The sequence below is a fragment of the Sebastes umbrosus genome, chromosome 7, assembly GCF_015220745.1.
Source record: "Sebastes umbrosus isolate fSebUmb1 chromosome 7, fSebUmb1.pri, whole genome shotgun sequence".
Classification (NCBI taxonomy): domain Eukaryota; kingdom Metazoa; phylum Chordata; class Actinopteri; order Perciformes; family Sebastidae; genus Sebastes; species Sebastes umbrosus.
In genome coordinates, this window is record NC_051275.1 from 12754934 (window position 1) to 12780193 (window position 25260).

A 25260-nucleotide genomic window follows, 5' to 3' on the forward strand; every position below is an offset into this window, starting at 1 on the left:
CTCTAATTACAATTATTTTTTGTTTCCTGTCATACAAGTATTGTTGAGCTTGCAACCCCGTCTCCTCCCGAAGATCACAGACGCACCAGCCTGCGCCTCTCATCAGGAGACTAACTTGTGTTGATATGTTGAGATTCATTTTATCCAGTCATTTACTATGCATATAGGCAAACATGTACATTCTACATGTATTTACAGTACATGCCTGTTGTAATGTTTGTAGATGTCACGGTTGTCTTCTATGTTGTTGTGTAATTGTTTAATTCATTCTAATTCAACTGATCAGGTTTTATTCAGTGATTTTATATCAAAAGGTTTGGTACCGTTCTGCAGCTGAGATAGCCCAACTTTCAAATATGAAAGAATTGAATAGGCTATGTGAAGCAAATTAATATGAATTCTATAAAATAAGTTTAAATTAAAGAATCAAGATAGTTTATTAAGATGGAAGATAATAGCCAAGAAGAAGTCAGAAGAAGCTTTTTTCTACTCTGGATTTTGACACTGAAATCTGGTTTCAACAACTCAGCCTCTACCCGAGCCGGAGGTGAGGCCCACTGTGAGCCTGAGACATCCCAACATGCCAGCCAACCTGAGAAGCATGAACTTGAAGAAGCCTCTTCACACCGGGGTTCTAATAGGTTACGATAAAGACTGAAGAACTTTGAATTGTGTCTGCCAGAGATCTCCCTTGCTGCTCTGCCTGTTGTTCTGGCCTTGTGTTACTGACTACTCGACTACTACACCCCTGTGCCGTCTGAAGGGCCACCTGTGACTCCGCTGCAATCCTGTGTTGCACAAAACGTGCTGAAGACCTTGTTCAAGATGCCAGTAAGAGAAAATACTTCAAATGAAAGACATTTTGAGACTGGCAAAGATTTCCTAATGAGACTCTCCAGCCAAAGTAGGGTGGTGAGATGGTCCAGAGGGGTAGAGATGGAGAGAAACAACTTAAGCCGAATCGCCCCGTGGGAGCCGACAATGTCCAAAGATACCGGAGAGAGACAAATCGAGCTGTTACCAGAGCGAGAGATGGAAGAACACCGTTCAAGCCGTATTACATGTCTGTCCGAAGATGCCCGAAGAGAGACTGGAGCCACTCCGTCCAGCTTAAATCCTTATCTGACCATCAGAACTGTCAGCTGAAAACAATATATTGGTCGATGTTAATGAGTGTTATTTTAGTTAATGAATTAATGTTAGTTTAAAGTTGATGTTAAATGCTAGATGCTAAACCCATTAAAAAATGATTAAGTGTTAATCAATAAGCTTTAGACCTAAAGTAGGATCTCCCTAAAAATTATAATTAATATGAAATTGCTTCTCAATCATCCCTGGTCCTTCATAAACTGTCAACTGCTGAATGGTGCATTAATCTATTGAAACTACATTCAATTGATAAACGTCAAACAACAAATTTAATTGGTAAACATTAATCAAGGATATCAGTCACTGATTCTACCTGGTCACATGTGTTGTGTTTTCATTCGTAAACGGTTCATCGTTGCACCCATTTATTCATCATTTATTCAACCTCTATTCATCCCTTTTTTTCTGTTTAGTAGTTTAGTTATGTAGCTACTGAGGGCTTGATTTGATTACTAATGATCTGACGCTAGCTTTTCAGTAAAGCAAAGCTTTTTTTATCAAAGCTGGCTGCAATCCAGGCTTATTTAAAGTGTATCCCATCTATAAACTCATTTTCAGTAGTTAAAGTAGGGACCGATCACTGTGTTACTAGAAAGAAAAAGATTCAGAAGAAAACATGTATTAAGACATTGCCAAGAATCTCACAATCAAAACAACATTTTAGAACCCTTGGCTGATACAGTTACATTCCTCATTAGCCACACCAATGATCACACACCCTCTGTAGATTTGTAAACCGTGTCCCAATAAACTTTTTGACTTACCGGCCAAAGGGACTGTTAGATGAAAAAATCCACCGGCCAAGCATATTTTTACTGGCCAAAATAATATATTGCCTTTTTGTGTTATGTATACATTTGTTTCAGTACATTTCTTTGAGATAATGAAGTATTATGTTGAATACAAACTTAGAGATGAGGCCAGAGCTAAATTTGAAGCAAAATTATTTAGATATAGGCTTGGGCAGTATCTACTTTTTCATGCCTTCCTGACATGTCACCAGGTGTAGGTTACTAAAATAATTAATCCCATGTACTTCAACATTCATTCCTTTATTACTGCTTGCATAGTGTTTTTTGTTAGGAAGTTAAACAGGTCATAATTCTCTCTCTATTATTTATATTGCTGTGAAAACAGCTCCTTCAAACAACTGGATTTATTCAAGTTTCTAACCAAAATCTACATTTTACATGATTACATTTGAACACACCATGATTACGTTAAAATTTACCTTCGCCCAATACTTTTTACTGAATAGAGCCTGAACGCATCACAATGTAAATCAATGGTCCCTCCCGTTTTGAAATCGGCAGGATGAGAACTAGTTAACGGTAGCTGTTAGTCCTGGCGATTTCAACACAGATCATCCCTGGTGTGTGTGTCAAACTCCGACATAGAGAGTAAATGACACAAAATAACGCGGAAGAGACACTCAGTGTAACCAAACATAGTTTTTCATAACGTGACTATTTTGTACAAACGTGTTGCCAGTGTTGCGGATAACCGTCTGAGATTTACCTGCCAAACTGAAAATCTACCTGCATTTGGAACTTTTAATTTCCCACCCTATTTGTTCAGAGACCGAAGGCCATGGTTTGCCTAGACTGAAAGTGGGTACAATGGATTCCAATACAACGTTTCAAATTTGAAATAAATTACAAAATATTTAAGGAAATTTCTCAAACCATTCATTCGTTCCAGCATAATCCATGTTACTCTAGTTTAGAGTCATATTTTCACCAACACATAGCTAAATACACAGCTTCTGTGTTAATACTCACACATGGTCATGTATGTAAGTGGGCACATTAAATGGTTTACGTATGTTAAAGTGCTCACCTCCTGCTCCTCACCACTCTTTCACATTATCATATGATACCATGAGCCAGTAATAAGGTCTACATATTGCATCTACAACGAGAAAACCAGCTAAGCGAGGATCCACAATAACATGAGCTGGTAAACATATTAACTGAGGAACGGAGCCCTGACCCTCATTTTCTCTTTGCATTATTGTGAGTCCAGAGAATATCTATAGCAATTGCTATATGATTATTTTGAACCTTGATTCTCATACGACTCCTTTTACCGCCGCTTACTGTAAGGCAGTCGCTGACACAATCATGAAATGACCTTTACTGCTGCCGTCTCACTGTGTTATTCTTGCACAACCAGAAGATGATAATTGTAGTAATATTGGCATAGTTTATACCCAATTTGCTACTATTTTGAGTAGCCCAGCATTCAGAAAGTGCCCACTGTTGCTTTATGTAGATCTGCCTGAACACATATGACCTTTTGCATGCTGTGCAGCCATGTTAGCGAGCAGCTGTATATGCTAGGATATAAGTCACTGTAGGATTTTCCAAGCCATTGCTGAACTCCATATGCTCATGGTGGCTGTAGATTGTAAGCTTCAGGGCTCAGCTGATGTCTCTGTTAATTATTTTAACTCTCATTCTCAGGTCAGGCAGCCTAAGGCCTGTGCAGACATCTCCTACTGGCCTGCACACACTGTGGCAGCAAATTGACTAATTGAGCATTTAAAGCGCCACATTGCCGTTTCTGCACGTTTTAATCCATTTACTATAAATCACATTTACTCTGCATCACTGATAACCATTTGTTTTTCCAACCTTTCCAGTTGCAATTGCGTTTCATTTATTTCAAAACTGTAGAAACCAATTTACAGATACTTAAAACTTTGTTTGCATCGGTAATCCATCACTTGAAAATCGTATTCATTGTTAATTTTTTTGTCAGCCACAGTATCATTGCGTGGCTAATGCATATGAAAGAATGGGTTTGTGCTATGCATTCATGTGCTTGTTATTTGGCTGCAAAACATCCTTCAAATGCAAATCAAGACACTTTTTCAAAACATTCATTCCGGCTTGTTTTGTCCTCCTATTACATCCTCTGATATCTTGTGAAAAGGAACATCGTTTCAATTTACCATATCTCAGATGTGATACCAATGTGTTGAGAACTCCTTGAAATTAAGAAATATTCTTCAAAGCTCAAATAAATAGAAACATGACTAAATTCAACCCACAGGTGAAATGTTCTGTTGCTTAGAAGTCATATAACACATTAACTACTCTCTATCATAATGCAATATTCAAGCATATTCAAAAATATATCTATATTGTCAAGTAATGGTGAGATCCCTTGACTGCCCAGACACCGTCGTGGGTCCCCTAGACCACGAGAACTCCCCCATGGGCTCTTTCGATCATACAACCGTTCCCACAAAGCGCCTCAGGCACATAAACGTCATTACAAGTGAACAGCAAAAGACTCTTACAAGCACAGAGTATGTAAACACCAATCAATGTGATTAAATATGCTAGCCAAAGTGTTAATTATACTCATTACTAGTAGGGGAATGATAAGAATGATCTCTGACCGTGATTTAGTGTCTGTTGTGAACAACAGGAATAATCTATGACCATGATCAGGTTTCTAGTATGTGAATGAAAGGAGTGATTTATAACCATGTTTGTGTAACCCTGGAAAGTTTTAGAAATGTAAGCCCCTAGGCCTCATGTCTTGTGACAAGTTATGATAGAGGAAGTGAGCCTCCGATTGGGCATCAATGAAACTCATAATCAGACGAACGTGACCTTCCCTGGACTAATGAGCAATACTGTTATATACAACAGACATCCAACAGACTCCATTACGGGAGTTTTGAGAGATAGAGGGTGTTGAAACTGGGTGTGTGGCACATGCATGCACACACATTTTGATAGAGGTATAAAACATAGGAAAAATGCACATTTTGGGTTCTTCCTTCCTACACGATCACCGGAGAAAGTCTGGACTCTTCTATCGGCTTGGACCACACCTAAAAAGAAGATAGAAGGTGCAGGACTGCGCTCAGAATCAACGGAGAAAGAAGCAAGCAACTGAAGGGGTTTCTTGATAATAACAATCTACGGTGAAGATGGAAAGAAGATAGGAGATCGCGCTGCATCGGAAGGATTGGCCGTTTCCTCAAACAACTGTAGATAACAAATCTGAACATCAAGATTCCTCTGATTGCGCTGCCAGCACGGAGCAAGGATCAGCTTCGGGGATGATTTTGGACAAAATCACAACTTTTCCAAAGAAGTGCTCGGCTCGGCAGTTGTGGAGAAACTGCAACGGCCATGTAGTAAACTCCCTCTCTCTCCTTCTCAACCAAAAGACATTGAATTTAACAGGTTTTTCTATTTTTCTATACATAATCATTATTTTAATCACCATTATTATTTGAGAACTTAGTTAAGTAAGTACTTCCTGAGACAGGGGTGTAGTGAACTTGAGGGATCCAACAATATACACAAACTTATTTACAGATCACAAGCTTTCCTTGTTTTTAGGGGCTGAGCCTGATAATATAACGGTTTTACCTGTCTATTCCCATGAGCAGTGTGAAGGCAGAGCTCTTTTTGAGTCGACTGAAAGCATCGAAGCGTGCTTTTATTTGACTATAAGTGCATGGTGTCTCTGGAGGAGTAAGTCAATGAAGAGGGAAGCCGTGTCTTTCTCCTTCATTGAGAGTGAAACGGCTGAGGACACTGACCTGAACAAAGTCACGTACACAATGCGAAGCCAAAACTTGAATATTATAGTATTGTTTGTTGCTCTTGTCTGGTAAGATTTGTAGTACTGCACATGTAGTAACTTTTCTACCTCAAACCTCTCCAGTAACAGCATTTGCTACAACATCACATCTCACAGCTCACAAGCTTGTAACCATCACTAAACTACTTTACCTTGATCACATTTTAAATATAGATAAGTTAGCTGTTTGTGTAATGGGTTGTGAATATGAGAAGGATGATGCGAAATGGAAGAATGGACTTTCATGAAACAGAAAACAAATCAATTCTTCCTACACCTGTGCAGATGTTGGACGGAGGAGACTGACAGATTAGATTAGGGCCCGTTCTCGCTCACTAGTTATTAGCATCAGTTGTCATGGTAGGATGGCCATTTTTAGCACTACAACCCAACGCTTCCAAAACAAAGTCCATCTGTTTGCCATATTGTACCTAATAAATGCTAAATTGAAAGTGGAAATGAGGTGTAATCACTTGAGCTGCTTCAACTTGATAAGGAATGCTAGCTGGAAAATTGATTTGTTTGTTTGTCTTATTTATGAGATAGATAGTGGGAGCCAAAGTGAGAGACAGCAGCTGCTGTAGAGCTCGCAAACTAAACACTATGTTAGTACAGAACATTTGAATATAAAGGAAGAGGCTGTAATGTTAGTGTGAATCACCAGAGGCCACAGGATATGATATTATCACAATACTTAAGTCGCGATAAGATCTTATTGCGATTTTAAACATTTTATGATATGCTGAGTATTATGATAAGATATATTGCGATTTCTTACCTTTTTTTCAACTGCAAATCATGCAGTTTGTCAACATCTGTTTAATCTAATAAAGTACAGTTTTCACTCCGTTCATCTCAGAGTTTTCATCGTCATATCTTGAGGTGAGAGGTCAATGACCGTGCCAATTTTTCCATGCAAAAATATAGCGTTTTTGAGAATTATTTAGCATTCTTCCTGACAAGCTAACATGACATGGTTGGTAACAATGGATTCCTTAGGTTTTTACTTTCATATGATACCAGTATCTTCACTCTAGCTTTAAGACTGAGCCCGCTACAACCTCTGAAAGACAGAACAGCGCTGGATTATTAAGAGGTTAATAGTTTATATAATAAAAGATTCATACTTAACGTCCGTGTATCGATACAATATTGTCACGCAAAATATTGCGATACTATGCTGTATTGATTTTTTTCCCCCACCCCCTTGGCTGTAACCCCTGCCGGAAGAGAAATGCTTTCAATTAACTTATGAAATCAGTATCTACACTTTACTCTGATTTATAGTCGCCATTCGTTCATCGTAAAACCTGTGGTGTCTATATTTATATTGGCTTTAGGCTTTCAGTGTGCTTTAAAAAAAATCCCAAAAGCCAGTATGATACCCCAGTGTACATTTAAAGGCTATGTATCGAGGGCTTTTTTTCTGAACTGTGGATTAGGCCCAGTGACAGGGGTCGTGGCAAACTCCTCCTGTCTGGGTTATCGGTCTCTGACAGCCCACTGCTCTCTGATGGCTGCTGTCGTCACAGGAGCATGCATCACACACTTGTCAAAGCGCCTCTCCTCCACCCACCCCCTTTCCGCTGAAAGTCAACACCACAGTCTCACCACTCATATATTTACGTGCTCACAGACACCCTCACAAGACGTGCACATGCACACGAGCACACGCGCATGCATGCAGTACACATATACAGACACCGTTCCCATTATGGTGACAAATCCTGCCTGAGCTGGCTCCCATCTGTGAGTCATGTCGTGGTGTGTTGTACGAGTCAAACTCCCCCGTCATCTGCCTTTCACAGATGGATCTGCGGGGTGTGTAAGGGCCCTTGTCTGGTGGCCACGATTGCTGGACAGTTTGGATTCAAACCCCCCCCCCAACCCCCGTGAGCCGGATCGAGAACAGACGCATATTTCCCAAGCTTTGAGGTGTAAAGGGGGCAACTCTCCAACAAGGGGGTCAGGTTAATCATCACGGCTTGACTGGGTTTAATCCATTAAACCATGAGTTCACCCCTACATAGCTTGGTTGGCTGAATCTCTGCACTGATCCTATTTTCTCTGTATACATATCCGTTCTTTCACCCTGGCTCCTATTTGCCCCTATAATGGGATTAACTCCAGTGACACCAATCTGAAATCTAGCTTTAAACTCTGCGGGGTGAGTCTTATTTCACTGGTTATTCCCATAAGGGATAAACCATGGCTTGGGTTACATAATTAGATTTCCTCTCCCCAACCTAAATGTAAATGATGACAAATGAATGCTAAATAGCTCGGTGTATTCACTTCTTGTTTGCTGCCCGGCCCGGTCAAGATGCTTCCAGTAACGTAAAAAAACAACTGACAAACCATGTTAATTAATGTGTCTGTTAGAATACATAGATGCTGTCATAAATAATGGATGCTGTCACATGCATTGAAACCTAACACTGCCTCAAACAGACTGTGCAGCAAACAATGCTTTGTACAGCTATTACTTATTTTGGCAATAAAGATGAAATAGGTTTATTCCACGCCTACACTAAAACACAATACGTTCTCAGTTATTATTGTTGTACCCACCACTAACTTTTCAAACAAGGCTATTAAGCAAGTTTATTATCAAGCTCTTTTCCACTTCATTATAAAATCAACGCGGAACAATTGACCTTGGCGGAACAAAACCCCTTTCACTCCTCTCTGCTTGATTCTCATGGTGCAACGAAGACATTAGAAAGCCGTTTCATTGCCCTGTCTCTCATTGCTCCCAGAGCCATTAACAATCAACAATCTTTTTTTTCCTTTCTCTTGTTCTCAGTGGTCAAAGACAGCATGATACAAGGCCGTATAGTTTGGATTTATATAACTAGAATGTGCAAAGAAGCATATGGTTGTTGGCGATTAATGTGGGCATGCAATGAACTGTTACTAACCACATTTGACCTCATTTATATGAATGTGCCAGAAGGTTTTTCACGAGTCTCAAAGATGTTTGTTTTTTTTCCTAAGAAGGAGCTAGGATTTGTAATTTTCTTTAATTGTGATTTAAATTGATTCATACACTGCACTCCATATGAATATGGATGTTTTAATAATCTGCGTCTGTAGAGTGTAATAAAAGTTTGACTGGATTCGGTTTTACTGAAAAAAGACATTCAAACTCTATTTGGCATTTCATTTTAGTCACCATTCCCTTATGCTAACGTCAAATATGAATAAAAATAATGAAATGGTGCAAGAACCTGCACTAAGGATGTCAACAGTGCAGCTAAATTGAGAGATAATCCATTCATTTCAAGGTTACGTCAGTCTTATTTTATGTTGCGACGCGGTAGGAAATCGGGGAAATTGCATGAGAGCTATTAAAAGGGCACAGTATACCGTATGTACATTACAGTATGTGGTAATACTACATACAGGATGCATTTAACATGGAGACACAAGCTGCTTTGAGAAAGGCTCAAAGTATAGCACTCTATAGAAAGACGTTGTTAAGATGCCTCTATTATTTAAAATGCAGGTAGTGTCTTTCGATTAAGCAAAGAGAACACACTGTTCAATCATGGCTTACCATTAGTCCTTCATCACAAGGCTGTATGGAATACATTATCTAGATGTAATGCAGTAGAGTGGTCATATTTAAAGGGGTCGATTTGGATGTTTTTAAATCAAACCAACTTTTAATATCCTTTTAATCCTTTACACCTGATTTTATGGGGTTTTTATCCTGTATTTAAAGCTGTAAACGGTGGTGGACCAGCCTATTTTGCATGTTGTTTTATAGATCTTCACATGAACTTAAACCCTTTGTTAGATATTTATAAAATATATGTAAAATGCAGACGCTAATATGTTTAAGCACTGGTCCCCAAGGGCCACCAAGCCCTTAAATTTGGTGGCCAGTACAGTTTTGGTTGCCCAAATGTAAACATATGCAAAAACAATACAGAAAAGGTGATTTAACGCAGCTTAACACAGTCTTCTTAACTGTGACATTAAAAGAATGGAAATATGTAATTACCTATTTAAAATGAAAAGTTCTTTGTTCTCTCCCAGTCTCTTAGTGCACACACTACAAACGATCCAGTCAATCTTTTTCTCATAAAAACACAATTCAAATTATTAAGAAATAGATGAATGTATTTTTATTTAAAAATTTGCTTTGATTTGATTGGCATTAGTAGTTTTAATAATGTATTATAAGCTGCTTAGAGCTAGTGTTAGGAAGTTAAACAGGTCATAATTTTCTCTCTATTATCTATTTTATATTGCTGTGAAAACATCTCCTTCAAACAACTGGATTAATTCATGTTTCTCACCAAAAACTAAATTTTACAAGAATAACATTTGAACACATCATGACAACATCATAATTTACCCTCACTCAGTACTTATTTTTATGAATAATAATTGAATGCATCATAATGTAACTCGATGCAACCTCCATTAACGTTAGCTGTTCGCTCCATTATTTACTGTGCTTCCCACAGGCGACTAGAGAGCATTAATGCAGATCTCATAATCGCATCCCTAAAGATAACTCCTCATTTCAACTTTGTTCCTTGTCCATTGCGGGCAGCACTTTCAAATCGAGTGACAGGAATAAATATATAGATATGTTGCATTCAATATACAGTTTACGGTTAGGACACGGACATTGTAACCTCATTGAGACAGTCTCATTCTCAAGAGAGACCGAATAAAACGTAGTGGCCGCAGGGGGCCACCTACAGGGGATATTTGGTGGCCACGGGCCATCAGACCATGGTTAATGTCAAACCCTGATGTATATTTAGTATTTTATTCTTATTATTGTGGTCTTTTTGTACTTGTTTCTGTGCACTTGCGTTTAGTAGTTTACTGCTCTTACTGTTTCCAAGAAAAAAATGTCTTTTGATGTAATGAAATCACCTATGAACTGGTATGACCTTCTCATGAAATACCCTTTATTGTAAAGTCTTTATGAAGTTGTAATTAATGGCTTTATCGATGGATGATAAATCATTTACACATGCTTGACAGATTGGTCCAGTGGACCATCAATATGAGCAATTTTGGGGTTGCCAGGTTGATAAATGTAAGTCAATAAAAGGTAATAAACTTTTCTGCTGTTACGAATGTAAAAAAAAAGAAAAAAGAAAATCATTGATAAAGGCTTAAAAACTTTATTATAAGCCATCAGCAACAGTTCACAAGGCAATCAAACATTTTAACAAGTTGAATGTTAAAGGAACAATGTGTAACATTTCGGGGGATCTATTAGCAGAAATAGAATTTAACATTCATAACTATGTTTTCATTTGTGTATAATTTAAGAATCATTGTGTTTTCGCTAGCTTAGAATGAGCCCGCCGTGTTGCTCTGCTATGTTTCTACAGTAGCCCAGAACGGACAAACCAACACTGGCTCTAGAGAGAGCCTTTAGCCTTTTTACGTTACCTGAAGGCCACTGTAGTTCTCCGCCACGCTTGTGAAACTGCGGTAACGTGAACCGCAGAGTGCAAAAACTTTGTACCGCCAGCTGCGGTCTGACTTCCATTGCTCTTAAGGTAGTGTTATTATGTTAAGGATGGCCTCTGAGCGAGGAGAGTGGCGTTACCACGATTGCACTCGGTGCCTCACATTACCGCAGTCTTGGAAAGGGAGCGAAGGGGTACTCAGTTGGTTGCAATCTGCAACAACACTGCTAGATGTCGCCAAATCCTACACACTTAAGCTTTAATGAATAGTTAATAAAGGAATTGTGATGACCAAAAGTTGTTCTCAATAAAGGCTTATACTGATCTGTAGCGCATCGGTAAATGATTCATTATCTGTTAACAAACCCATTAATTACCACTATATAAAGGGTGACGAAATAGAAAGTGGTACCAACATACTGCATATATTTTAGACTATCTCTTCTTTGCACAAGTAAGCTCTCTGTGCAGGCGAGCAGAATCCACCTGCACTCAAGGGCCCAACATTTTGATTGACGTCTCATAGCAATTTCTTCGCAAATAGTCTGTATGACTGCAGTCCCATTTCATCGTGGCCTCTCTGCCTTTCGCTGCCCCTCCTCAGAATCTGGTGGACGGTGCTGAGAGCATTTGGCCAGTAATGTCATTTACTCATGCAGACGCATGCTCGTGTTTCTTCTCCTCTCCTTCAGCCGCCTCTTTATCAGGCACAGCTGTTCTGAACTGGACCCAGCTTTGCATTTTATGGAGGAGTTAAAATATAAAGAAGGAACATGTAATTTTTGCTCGCCACAAAAACCATAATGTAACATGGAGGAGTTCAAATCTGTCTTGAAAATAGACAAATAAAGCACCGCGTAAATGTGTGGCAGGAGGTCTGTTTATATACGCAGAGTGCCAAAGAAACAGGATTACTGTCAAAAAACGGTTATTGTCTTTTCTTGAATCCCTGCAGTAAACAGTGAGCTACGTGGCCTTTCTATCAGAACATTTTCAAATTTATCTTAATGGAAATCTGCAGCTTTTTTTTGCGGTGAAGACCAGGAGAGGCCTGAGCTGCATCTGTATTGAGTCCAACATGAATAGATAAATGAAAAGCAAAGAAATTAGATTGTATAACACATCCACACAGTAGAGAGGAGATAATTTAAGATGCTTTAATACGGGAACAGCAGCAAACAGGGCCTGCTCCGCATGTGCCTTGTATGCCCATCATATTCACCAGCACAGTCCTTATCACTGATGCCTTTTTATCCCAATCACTTTGAACCTGATTCATGTTCATGGCACATCTTCAGTGTCGTGTGGAAAAGGTCCACGGTGAGGCACAAAATGGATTGGGGCGTCTATGGTGGCTAATTCTGATTCATGGAATTGAGAGAGCGGCGTTAAGGATGTTAGGCGTTAAAGAGTTGTCTTTTTCATGGGATTATCTGCGAAGGAGGAAGTCAGTATTCAGACGGAGCTGACTGGCACGGCGAGATCAGCTTCCATCCAAGTAGAACACTTCTTCAGGCATGCAAAATGCAGACTTAAGTCACGTAATCCCTTTCAATATTAGCGAGGATGTCAATACGCTGACATAAATGGATAGGATACAACAGTTTTGCAGGCTTACTGTTGTTTCCCGATCACAGCGTTTGCAGTGTTAGCTGGCAGGTTGCTATTATTAGCCACTGCTGTGATATAAATGTTGCTGTAGATCCACTGACACTATGATGACAAAACATATTTAAACCGTTGGTGAAATGCTGTCCTGTCTAATAAAATGTCATCAAGAGGATTCCAGGAGGGGTTTTATTCGTCGCAGCCCGACGTCGTGGCATTTATGGGGCCTGCAGACATAGAAGTAAATAACTGGACACACAAAGCTAACACTCGAGCACATCTCAGGGGCTAAACAAACAATGAAGCGCTGCACATTTGGAGTTCAAATGAGACTGTTACTGTGGATCATAACAGGGCTTTTCTGGCGTTTTGTGGAAACACTGCTTTGTCGGCGTGACTAAGCACGGCTGTCCAAGTCCGGCTAACCATGACTGTCAGAGAGAGCTATGAAAACAATCGCTTTTCAAAGCGAGTGGCTTCAGGCACAATGTTGACGTTACACATTCAGATGTTGCTAAATGGTGAAAATGGCATTGTCTTTGCTCCCTTTTCGCACTGCCAAGCATTTGAAATCCTGCACTTAACATATTGGAAATGGCATTCTGTGTTGAACGCAACATATTTCAGGATGTTCTCATTATATATTATATCAATATTTGCTGCAGCAGCAGCCCAGGTTCTTCATGGTGCTCATTAAAGTTTCATTGTGTCTCATATTACCTTACCTTATCGTGAACTACAATCTGACCATTTACAGAGATTTCATTGATCAGTTGAAGGGTTTGAATTCGTGATTGGATAAAAGTAGAACATGGAACGTTTGAATGAGGATGGCATGTGTGTATATCTGTCGATGTTTGTATATTTGCTTATTCCTGTAGCTTAATACCAGTATATCTGGTCAAACTGATCAGTGGGGTTATGCTCAATTCAAATGTCATGAATTCCAGTTAAATGACTTTAAACTGAAGCAGTGAACAGAAAACTAACTGTAATTACAATTTAAATTTGAATTAAAAGAGCTACTGTAGATTTAGATAAAATTCCCCACGGTTTTATGAGCTAAAATTAAAATGTGTTTGGCTTTTATGAACTGTAATATGCTCCACTATGATGGCACAAATTGACAATGATAGAAAATAAAGTTAAAATCAAATTATATTGCAGGCAAACTGCCTTGCATGCCCTCATGCTTTAATATGAAGGGATCTGTTATTGTTTCAGTCTACCCATTTGATGAGAATTTGCTATTTGGACATATTTGGTTTGCTGTGTTTGGTATATTTTGAAAATTGCAGTACAGTATATCATCGTTCACATCATTAGATAGATGCTAATAAGCTGTGGGCCCATAAATGACACATTTGGGTTTAAAATGATCCTCAGAATGCCTTTAAATTTGCCTCTACAGCATACTTAAAAGTAAATCTTTTCACTCTCCATTTCCAACCGTGACAGTATTATAAGCTATAACTCATCAGACTTCCTTACTTGTGTTGAGTCATTTTTTTAACTTAATGGGCACATCTAACATTAAATTGTTAGTTTGATCAGTGCGAAGACTGCCTGTTTGTAGCAAGGTTTAAAATGTGAGTTTTTCCATCACGTCACCCTGACAGCAAAGCAGCTGCTTGGCAAAGCCCTAGCCTTGGCTTCTCCTTTTGCTTCGTCATGTAGTGAAACCTTGTCAGTAACAAAATACATGCTGCTCTATTTTAACGCAGGTGTAAATGCAGGCAGCGCAATGCTAGTTCAAGTTTTGTGCATGCGGCTCAGTTTTGTGGCTCAGGTTAAGCTTAATTGCACCAAGGTAGGCGAAGGCACGGTGATTTCCCCAAACAGCTGTTCTTGACCCGTCGGTGCCAAGGAGACATGATAGAATATTTTAAAAGGTGCTTCATGAAGGCTGAGGTTGTGTTTATGCAGATCATGGGTTTGCAGAATTGTGTTACCCATTTTGGCATAAAATTGAGGATGCATATCCTCCAACCACCTCTGAATTTAAAAGCAAATGCTAGCAGAATTTTTCAAGGCTTTAGTTGGTGAAGGCACACAAACGATCTCCAAAATCAAATTCATAAAAAAAAAAAAAATTAAACTCAAAAAAGAAAAGAAAAAAAACTTTCAAAAAAATCTTAAACTTAAAACTTAAATTTAAGTTGTTCAGTCAAAGTTTAATGTAATTATATTAAATATAGGCCTATGTAATACTAATCAGTTTAATTAATGTTTAATCTTTGAATAAAATAGCTTCCCTTTTGATGATTGAATACATGTAGCCATCAACGGGAATGATGCATGTGTTCCAGCTGTCGTCACTAATGTAAAAGATGTGCTGCATGTTTTCAAAGTGAAACAACACAATTATTCAAATCACTGTGTGTCCCTTTATGAATTAATTTAATCACCTCTCATGTCACCGGGCTCTACCAAGAAGGACACAAACTTCTGTGCTTTTCTGCACCAGGGGCCAGATATGTAAATAGGGTTACACAATCCACAATAATTAAGATTTATAAAACAGAACCTGGTTATGATGAAAAAAAGGCAAATGCATATTTCTGTCATTGTGTGTACACAGAGGTTTTGTCGTGAATCTGGTTGGTGACATAGCACGCAGTCTCCAAGTACAATGTCCTGAGCTCCATCAAAGATTTTGTAATGGCAAAAATGTGCAAATGAATGTAATATTGAATCTGGCAACAGACAAAAAACAATGAACGCATTTTATTGTCAATGCTAGTTACTCTATTTATAACCTAACAGCACAGGTTTCATTGTTTGGTAAATAACTACATCTACATATTCATGGAGAGAATGCAGAATTTAAGTGTCGCCTATAAAATACATTTAAACAGGGACATGATGTACCCTTGGAAGAATATTTGCAGTGCTGTATAATCGTATTTAGGGTGCTGTTTATTTGTGCTTCGGGCCTTTGGCACCTCGACTGCAGAGGAACAGTTTACTCAAAGGAGAAGCCAGACTGGATTCTCCTCGCAGCCCATTAGGAAACAGTCTGCTGCTTTTAAAGGGGATGAACGCAGCTGACATGATCTGCCATTACAGAAGCTTATCCCAGCGCTGCCTGCTGATGATACTGTATATTTTTTCATCCATTTTTGAGTGCAAACATGAGCATAAAACATAAACTATGGGCGGGATTATACAATTTTGTCATTCAAACACTCAATCTAATCCTGTGGAAGACTATCTGGAAGAGAGCCTGTACACCAGAGTGTGAAGTTTCACTTGGGAGGCCAAGATTGCATGGAATTTGTTGGACTTTTGTTTGCAAATTATGCTCAAATTTACACCCTGTTTTACAGAAATAAAACCTCATAATGCATTTCCAGTGTATTGGGCAAGTATCAATTTTACCGATGCAAAGTCTTGTTTTGAGTATCAACACTAATGTCGATAGGAATCTATACAAAAAGAAAATAAATCACTTTCAGGTTCAGATCACACTCTGGGCACTTGAACACTATTATTAGTGCATGCTCCAATTGCTTCTCTGCTGCTGTCCTGTGCATGCATGCATGTATCACCTTGTTCCTTCAGAATATTCACACAATGAACATCTTACTATAAAGAGCCTGTGTTGTAGCATGCATGTTAAAACGCAGCAAAAAAGAAATGCACAAATCATTCGGTGATGAATGTATTCAGTAGTGGCCTATTAATGATGCATTTGCCTCATAAATCATGACAAATGACGGTAAAGACGGAGTCAGAGCTGTGACATTGAGAATGTAGTACATTGCTCTGTGAGAGTAGAAAGCCTTGAAGTTGCTGTGTTAAAGCAAACCCGTCCTTCTTGCTACACTATCTCTCATACCTACTGATTATTTATGTGGTACTGGCGAATGTGCTGAGCATGGCTAAGTGTATAAATAGCAGTACAGACATCATCAGAGGCTTCAGCTCGTGCGGGGGAAAGGGGAGGGGAAAGAGCTTACTACCGGAGCATCAGATCATGAGCAACAGAGACGATCCTCCCTGATTCATCAAGAACGGAGGGAAACTCTGATCCCTCGCATGCTCATAGTGTACGTATTGGTTAACCCTGCTGACCTGTGTGGCCACTGGTGCACAACTTTGCATTGTGCTTATTGCATAATTATTCATAAGAGATGACTAAGTGCGTTATTCCACTACAATGTTCCCCTTGGTTCACTGACTTATATATGTGGAACATGGTTTATGATAACACAGACTTGCAAAATGTTTTTTTTATTAGAAATAGCTGCATAACCAGAACAATTATTAGAGCGTATATTATTTGATGTGATTCTCTCAGGCAACTTGTATTATTGCTCAGTGTCACCGCGGTCGCTGTCTGCACCACGGCGTGATTTCCCTCCCTAACAATGCAGTCAAAACATCCTAGTCATGGTAAATATTATAGTAAAACCTCAGCGCAATTTTTTTCCTCGTCGGTTTACACCGCTCCGCCGCCGCCACCGCCACCTCCACCTCCATTATCTCTGTGTACTCGTGCGTTCCAGCTCTCTGCAGCGCAGCCCCACAGTATACAGGCCTCCGCTTTGCCTTGGGTTGTTGCCTTTGTCTGGAGCTCTCTCATCTCTGGAGGTCACGTTGGCCGCCCCGGAGGTACTGGTAACGGTCAGTGTGCCAACCGTGTGGGCATGCTAAGAGAACCATATGCTGTCTGTTAAATCACACTCAGCGGAGGCAGCAGTGTAACGTGGCTGTTTTGTATCTGATGAAAATCACAACGTGCTTAAAAAGCCATCAGTTAAGCACGGCGCGTATCAGAGCAGGTATTTATAGCCTCCTTTTCCTTTCTCAACATGTCGCTTCTTGTTTTGTATTCCACACTGATCGCTTCAAGAGAGGGGAGATTAAACAGGCCTAACTCGCACTCTATATGCTATAGCCTCTCGACCACTGTTCAGCCAACTGGTTAAATTCACCATGGCCAGAGATCAAATATGTGTTTCTATTTTTGCTTTTATTTATTGGAGATTTTATAATGGCAGTGTGGGTCCTGGCCTCAAAATGTTTATTTTAGCCTTGCGGCAAGTCAGGCCGAATAATAGAGAAGTGGATGTGCTGGGCGCCGAGCATTTTCACACATGGTTTAGATACTGCAATAGAAAGGCCCTGTAGCAGGTTCTTTTTCACTCTTCATTAACAATTCTAGAGGGTGTTTCGACTGAGAGGCGATAATATTTCTGGTCCCACACCAACGACTCACAGGTACTGCAATATACAGGGGAATAGCATGTTTCAGCATGAAGCTGTTTTGGATGCCCATCTGCACTTCAAACTAAAGCCAGTGGAGAAATGTCAACTGAAACATCCATTTTGTCACTATGTGGAGACATAATCCAAGCTTACAGTTATCCAAACGCCGGCCTCGCCCTGTGTGATGGAGCTCCGAGGTCTCGAAACGCTGAACAAATAGCTGTTTGTCCTTGAGGATGGCCACAAATGAGAAGGCTGGGTTGCTACGCTGGGTTTATAAAAGCAGGGAAAAGCAAACCACCACCCTGACAGCTGCAGTTCTAGTATCTAATGAATCATCAATCATCAGTCTTATATATAGTCTGTTATATAATATATAATGTATCTGAAGCTGTGATATTGTTTTACAGCTGAAACTGCTTAATAGCTGCTTAATTGATTATTCATTGGACAGAAAATTGATTAATAACTATTTTGATTTTCTATATCAATTGTATATTAATCTATATTAAAGCTGCAGTAGGCAGAATTTTTTGGCATCGTTGGGCAAAAATTCCATAATAACCTTTCAGCATATTGTAATTCAAGTGTTCTGAGAGAAAACTAGGCTTCTTCACCTCCTAATGGCTCTGTTTTCAGGCTTTAAAAAATCTAGCCTGTAACGGGAGACTTTGGCCAATCACAGGTCATTTCAGAGAGAGAGCGTTCCTATTGGCTGTTCATTCAACGAAGGCAGCTGTCAATCACTCGCAAACTCAGATCAAACAGTTAAAATAGGGTGCGCTGATCAAATATGAATTAATATTCTGTTACTGTAATGACTATTTCTCGCCTCAAATGTTTTCAGAAACATCTTGTAGTGTACTGTTTAGCCGTAAAATGAGAATTGCATGAGAATCTCATTTTACAGCTAAACAGCACACTTCAAGATGTTTCTGAAAACATTTTATGTGATAAATAGGCATTACAGTAACATAATATTGATTCAAATTTGATCAGAGCTGCCTAGTTTGACCCTTTGACCGTTTCATCGGAGTTTGCGAGTGATTGACAGCTGCTCAGACACGGCAGGCTCCAGCTCGGCTCTGATTGATTGTTTTCCTCCAGTCTGTGAAATCTTGCAGATGCCATGAGGGGCACCAGAGGACACAGAGGCACATGATTTTTTTTTTTCAGATTACCTGTCTCATGCACTACTGTCAGGATATAATGACCGTTGTATAAAAATAACTTTTTTTAATCATATTTGCTCCGATTCTTCCTACTGCTGCTTTAATTGTTCAAGCCATTTTTCTAGGCAAAGATAAATTATTTACTGCTTTATTACTGCTTCTCTCTTTTCTTTGCCATATATGCTAGTAAACTGAATATCTTTAGGTTTTGGAACGATGGTCGGAAAAAACAAGTAATTTGAACATTTCACCTTAGGCTCTAGGAGATTATATTGGACACTAACAAGACAATTAAAATAGGAATCAAGAACGTAACAGGCAGATTAACTGATAAATGAAAATAATGATTAGCCCTATATGTTTTTAATTCTACCAGTTAATGTTTGTAAAAAATGCAAATCCTCTGTTTTAATAATCCTGTAGCATTAACACTGATAGGCTGGAGGCAGCAAATGAGCCTAATGACATTTGATTGTTTTGGAGCAAACATTTTGTCTTTGCCACCTTTCCCTTCTCCGCTGCAAATCACAAATCCCACTACCAGTGTTTTTAATTAGAAAAAACAACAATAACTAAAATGTAGAAAGGAAAATCCTCTCCTCTGTGTCACTCATTTGAAGTCTGTGTGCGTGCAGCGGCGTATGTGTTTGATGTGTCTGCGTGGGAGTTTGATGAATAGATGGCGGGGCAGTTAGCATGCAGTCACAGTATGTAAGATTACAGCTAAAGCGGCAGGAATAGCTCCGGTGATATTTGCCGTGTGTGTGTGTGCAGCGTGTTTTAATCAGTTCCTTGGTGTTCAGGGAACATGAACATAAGATGGACGTCTCGGCGGAGTGCGACATGCGTGAAATTGTACTTCTCACATCGCTGTCTTAGGTCAGTTGGAAAGCTGGCCGTTGGACGTTATGTAATGACATTTTGAAAGTAAAGGATTTATATTAAAACTTGACCAAATACCCACTCTGAATGGTAAATCACTGATTCTTTAATAACACTAGGAAGGTTTTAGATTTAGCTAAATGTTTGAGGAGCTCTTGTAGGTGTGAAGTGAGTTGCAAAAAACGACACTAAAGAAGAAGAAGAGGCTTGTCTCTTTTGGATGTAATGGATGGCTCGCTGAACGACCTCTGAGGGTTTCTCTCAATGTCAGGGTCCTTTGTGGAGGGCCCACCTTGTTTACACTTAGTAGAAGTGAGAGTTTGGGGTTGGTAAATATGTCTTGCTTGGACAAACACTCTGTGTTGCTTTGGCTAGGGCCGATAAAAAAAGGACTGTTTAGATCCTAATCAAGATTGTTGCTTTGGCAATTAAATCTGACAGAGGAGAATCGGAGCTATTCCTCTGTTGTCATTATTCCTGGAGAAAAAAAAGGTGGAAAGTGGTCCCTTTTTCTTCATCTACAAAAGGTTCAATTAACTGTGATAGCTCCATGTACGCCTTTAGTTGTGCACTTGGGAGAGCGAGAACAAATTGTGGCTCCCTTGAATAGTTTTAGCCTATATACAGTATTGCAGCAGTTTAAATGAGTTCCAAGAAGTTTATTTTGTGTACTCTGAAAACTGTTTACACCTAACATGTTCGGTTTGATTCATCCTGCAGAGTTAAGTTATGTGCATGTGAGATTGATACCGCTCAAACGTAGGTGTGCATGAAAGCGCTGCACCAGAGGCACTTAAAAGTAGGTCTTTTTTTTGCAACTGCACTGATGCTCATGATATTCATACACGGTATTTATGTGCTCTCAGCTGGTAAAATCACCAAGTAAAGTCTGTCAATGCAGTTAAGTGCAGCCTGATTTTCTGAGGCCAGTCACTGGAATGTACTTAGTTGAGAAAAAGTTTTAAGGATGAGTGATACTTCATATTTAAAGACTTTGGAGGGTGGCGTTTTTTATGCCTTTCCAGAACTCGATTGGCCAAGTTAGTTTTTGCTACTGTACAGTATGTGTGTGTGTATTTGTATTTATATAATAATAATATTTGTGATCATTATTCGTGATTAATTGCATGATTATCCATAGTTATATCAGTTTAAAATGTACCATAAAGGGAGATTTGTCAAGTATTTAATACTCAGCAACATGGGAGTGGGCAAATATGCTTGCTTATATGCAAATGTATGTACATATTTATTATTGGAAATCAATTAACAACACAATACAATGACAAATATTGTCCAGAAACCCTCACAGGTACTGCATTTAACATAGAAAATATGCTTTAATCATAACATGGCAAACTGCAGCCCAACAGGCAACAACAGCTGTCAGTGTGTCAGTGTGCTGACTTGACTATGACTTGCCCCAAACTGCATGTGATTATCATAAAGTGGGCATGTCTGTAAAGGGGAGACTCGTGGGTACCCATAGAACCCATTTTCATTCACATATCTTGAGGTTAGAGGTCAAGGGACCCCTTTGAAAATGGCCATGACAGTTTTTCCTTGCCAACATTTAGCGAAAGTTTGGAGTGTTATTTAACCTCCTTCGCGACAAGTTAGTATGACATGGTTGGTACCGATGGATTTCTTAGGTTTTTTTAGTTTCATGTGATACCAGTATCTTCACTCTAGCTTTAAATCTTAGCTCGCTACAACCTAAAAATGTTAATGTGTTAAAGAAATAGTGGCGTTAAATAGAATTTGCGTTAATGCCTGTTTATTAATGTAACAGGTTGCTTTATATACATACAGGTAGTTGGTTTTGGCAGTATATTCAGTAAATACACAAGCAAAAGTATAAGGAATTGATCAAGCTGTGTGTTTATCTGCTCGAACACAAGCTGCAATCGATAGCATGTCCGACTAATGTCCAGCTCTTTATTGGAATTGGAGAAGTTTACACTCCTGCAACACCAGCCAAATTTACCCAACATAGCTTAACTTGTTAACCCTGTATGTAGCTTCAGACCGATTATTTAGTTTTATCATGAATGAAGCCCTCAAGTGCATACTCAAGACCCCTTTTACAAGATTCTCATTTTCAAAAGCAAGTCAGTTGAAAATGTTATTAGGTCAGCCAGAGAAGGCGTTTTCAACCAACTCGTGGAGATAATAGCTTAATTAGCTAGCTAGCTACTGCTGATAAAATCTCGACATTTAAAGGGCAACATTAAGTGTTGCTGCTAGAAATAAGAGGCCTACTTTCATCTACCTCTGTTCGAAATCAAAGACCCATTGTTGAAAAGAATGCTAACAATTATGAGTGGTAAATCCCCACACCCATTATCACTGTAAACTAAATTACATGTGATGGGTGAAATTTCTCTTTATTTCCCCGAATGCAGGACGACTCATCACATGTTTTAATTAGTTTTACAAGAAAATGAAAGGAGGAATTTCAATATACAATATAAATGATCAAATCAGTTATTTATTTTTTTACCTTTGTTTGGCCTAAGCCTAGAGATAGCACCTAAAATAGCGTAGGGACACATGACAAGAACATGGAAAGTGTATTCTTTTTTATTTTCCTACATTTTTAAATAAACTGGATACAAATACAACAATGTATATTTCCTTGCCATGATGTGCATCTGTGATAGCAAATTAGACTAAGTGTCATCCACTTGTAAAAACCTGTTGAACACCATGGCCTTTTAGTTTGAAGCCTGTAAATGTTAATATTTATCGGCAGTGCCAGACATTGGTTCACAAATTTGACATAGAGTTGCAGAATCAATGCTGCTGTCACTAATTAAATGAGAAGGTGGGGCTAATTAAACGTACTGTAGTGGCTTGTGTGTGCACCACCCATATAAGCTTCAACTCTATGATCAATGTGGAGCTTTTTATAAAATTGGAATGTATTTTTAAATTTGACCACATTGCCATAATATTTGAAAGTATTCTCTCCTAGTCACGTACTGTATGATAGTTCTCAATTACATTAATTGGCTTTATTTAACATGGTATGGTAAATGCATAGGGCTTTTTATTGGTGACAATGTAATGATACACTATATAATGACACAACATTATACAAGGACCCATTACTTACTGTACAGCACAAAGGAAGAGTGCAAAACCTGATGGCACATGTTCTATTCATTGAAATCATTCATCGCGTTTAATAGTTGCGAAACGCGTGAAAGGAAAAACTAACCACACTGTAATGGAGGTTGCTGCAGTGTACAATTCAAGGTTAATTATTATACAGGCTAAAAACAAACATTAGTTATGCGTATAAAGCAGGAAATCATCTTTTAAGAAGGAGGCAGGTGAAATGATATTTCTGCTTCAATTTCTCCTCTTTTAAATTCCCTCTGGCAGAGAGGCTCTGGGCCGAAAGTGATTGTTCCACCGCTTCAGAAATATCAAATCATTTGTATTGAGTCTGGGATGAAATCAAATATTGAACTATAAATTGAACCTTTTTATGATTCTGACACTATTACAACTGGTGCCGTATGGCCCCCAATGTTATTTGTGCTTGCGCATTAAGGTGTGACCGTTTATTTCTCTCTGCAGGCTGCTTTGAAGTGAACCCTGTGAGGAGCATCCAAAACGACACAGTATTCTGGTGAGTTCCCAAATTGAAATTAAAACCCTCTTCACATTTGCATAATATACCGCCACATATAAACCATCCAGACTGTGAACATGAGCAGAAAGTGATTGGGCAAAGGGGATGGAAGGGAGAGGCTTTGAGTGGGCAAATTCACTAAGGATGGATTGCGGTCGCTGACAGTAGGGATTGGGACGATACACCTATCTCCCGATTCGATACTATCATGATACACGGGTGCTGATTCGATATGTATTGTGATTTTTACATATTGCGATTCTGCAAGTATCGTGATTCAATGTTACAATTTATTTACAGTTCCCTTTGTTAACACCTTATTTTGAAATCGGGACATAGTCATACACGTATATTTCTGCTACCTTGGCCAAATCCACCGCTAAGCTTTCCCCGTCGGCTCCGTTCTCTTTATACCTCCATGGTCAGCTCCATCGGGGCCGTTTGAATGCATTTCACATAAATGTCAGTATATGGGTGCGCTACAGTTGTAGCTTCAGCCGATTTGACCACGGAGATAAGAGTGATGGCTGGCTTGACCGCACGTTACCGCAATACGATAACGTTTCCTGTCCATGCAGCTTTAGCCATAATGTCTAGCTGGCTTTTCCTGGCAATGTGTGAAACGTGTTTCCATACTTTACTGGATGTGTATTGTTTACCACGTTGGTGTTAAAATGTGAGTGTACAGGTCGAATCCCCAAAGACCCTCCAGCGTTTTCTGCTTTGCCGTTTCGGCTCGCTGCAGTTTGTTTTGAATTTTCACGGATATGGGACAGATATGACGTCACGTTACTCAGACTACAACAATAAAAGGGGTAACTTCCTTCTACATCTGCATAGACTTTTTTTGCAATGAGGCTCATTTGCATAGTGGCCAGTTTTGTGCCAAATAAAACCCAATTTAAAAGTTCTAGTGATAACATTGATAACATTCCCTCCCCCGTTCCATTACATTTACTTCACAACAGGTCGTTGCCAGGCACTTACCATCAATCTCAGCCATTTATCTGTTTTTCCCACACTAACTGACGACCCAGAGATACCACGTGATACCAACGTCGTCATACTATTGGCTTACAGGCCTTGTTAGAAGTGGGAACTAAACGTCTTCCACAGAGATAAACGAAACATTCATTTTGGACCCGCCAAAATTTTTTAAATGATTAATTCACAATCATGATTTTTTTTCAGGAAAAGACATACTTTTATTTGGCATCTTTGTAAAGGCTCTGTGGATGTATTATATATATATAAAAAAAAATATTCGTCCACATAAATTAAAAAAAATAAGACCTTTAAATACATGCAAATAACACAGGAGCACCTTGACACTGTTTGCCTGGCAGCACAGTTAGGGGTGCATTTCACCCTTTGCGGGTTTTTTGAGAATTGAGGTTTCTTTTTGTCTTATTTGTGCAGGTTAGGCGGGCCGCAAAAGCCGCGCAATTCTTTTGTGATTTCGCCCTTCAGTTTCTATTCCACAGGGTCAGTATGTTTGACTCACCATGCATGCATAGTCACACTATATTAGACA

At 39.2% G+C, this 25260-nt stretch overlaps 1 protein-coding gene across 1 annotated transcript in view; it reads left to right on the top strand.

Moving 5' to 3' along the window:
• Positions 1 to 25260, top strand: part of lrfn1 (leucine rich repeat and fibronectin type III domain containing 1) — a 133336-nt gene that overhangs the window by 46363 nt on the left and 61713 nt on the right. Inside the window, exon 2 of the mRNA XM_037776041.1 lies at positions 23672 to 23723. The gene's annotated coding sequence lies outside the window, so the exon portion shown is untranslated. The remainder of the gene's footprint in view (positions 1 to 23671; positions 23724 to 25260) is intronic.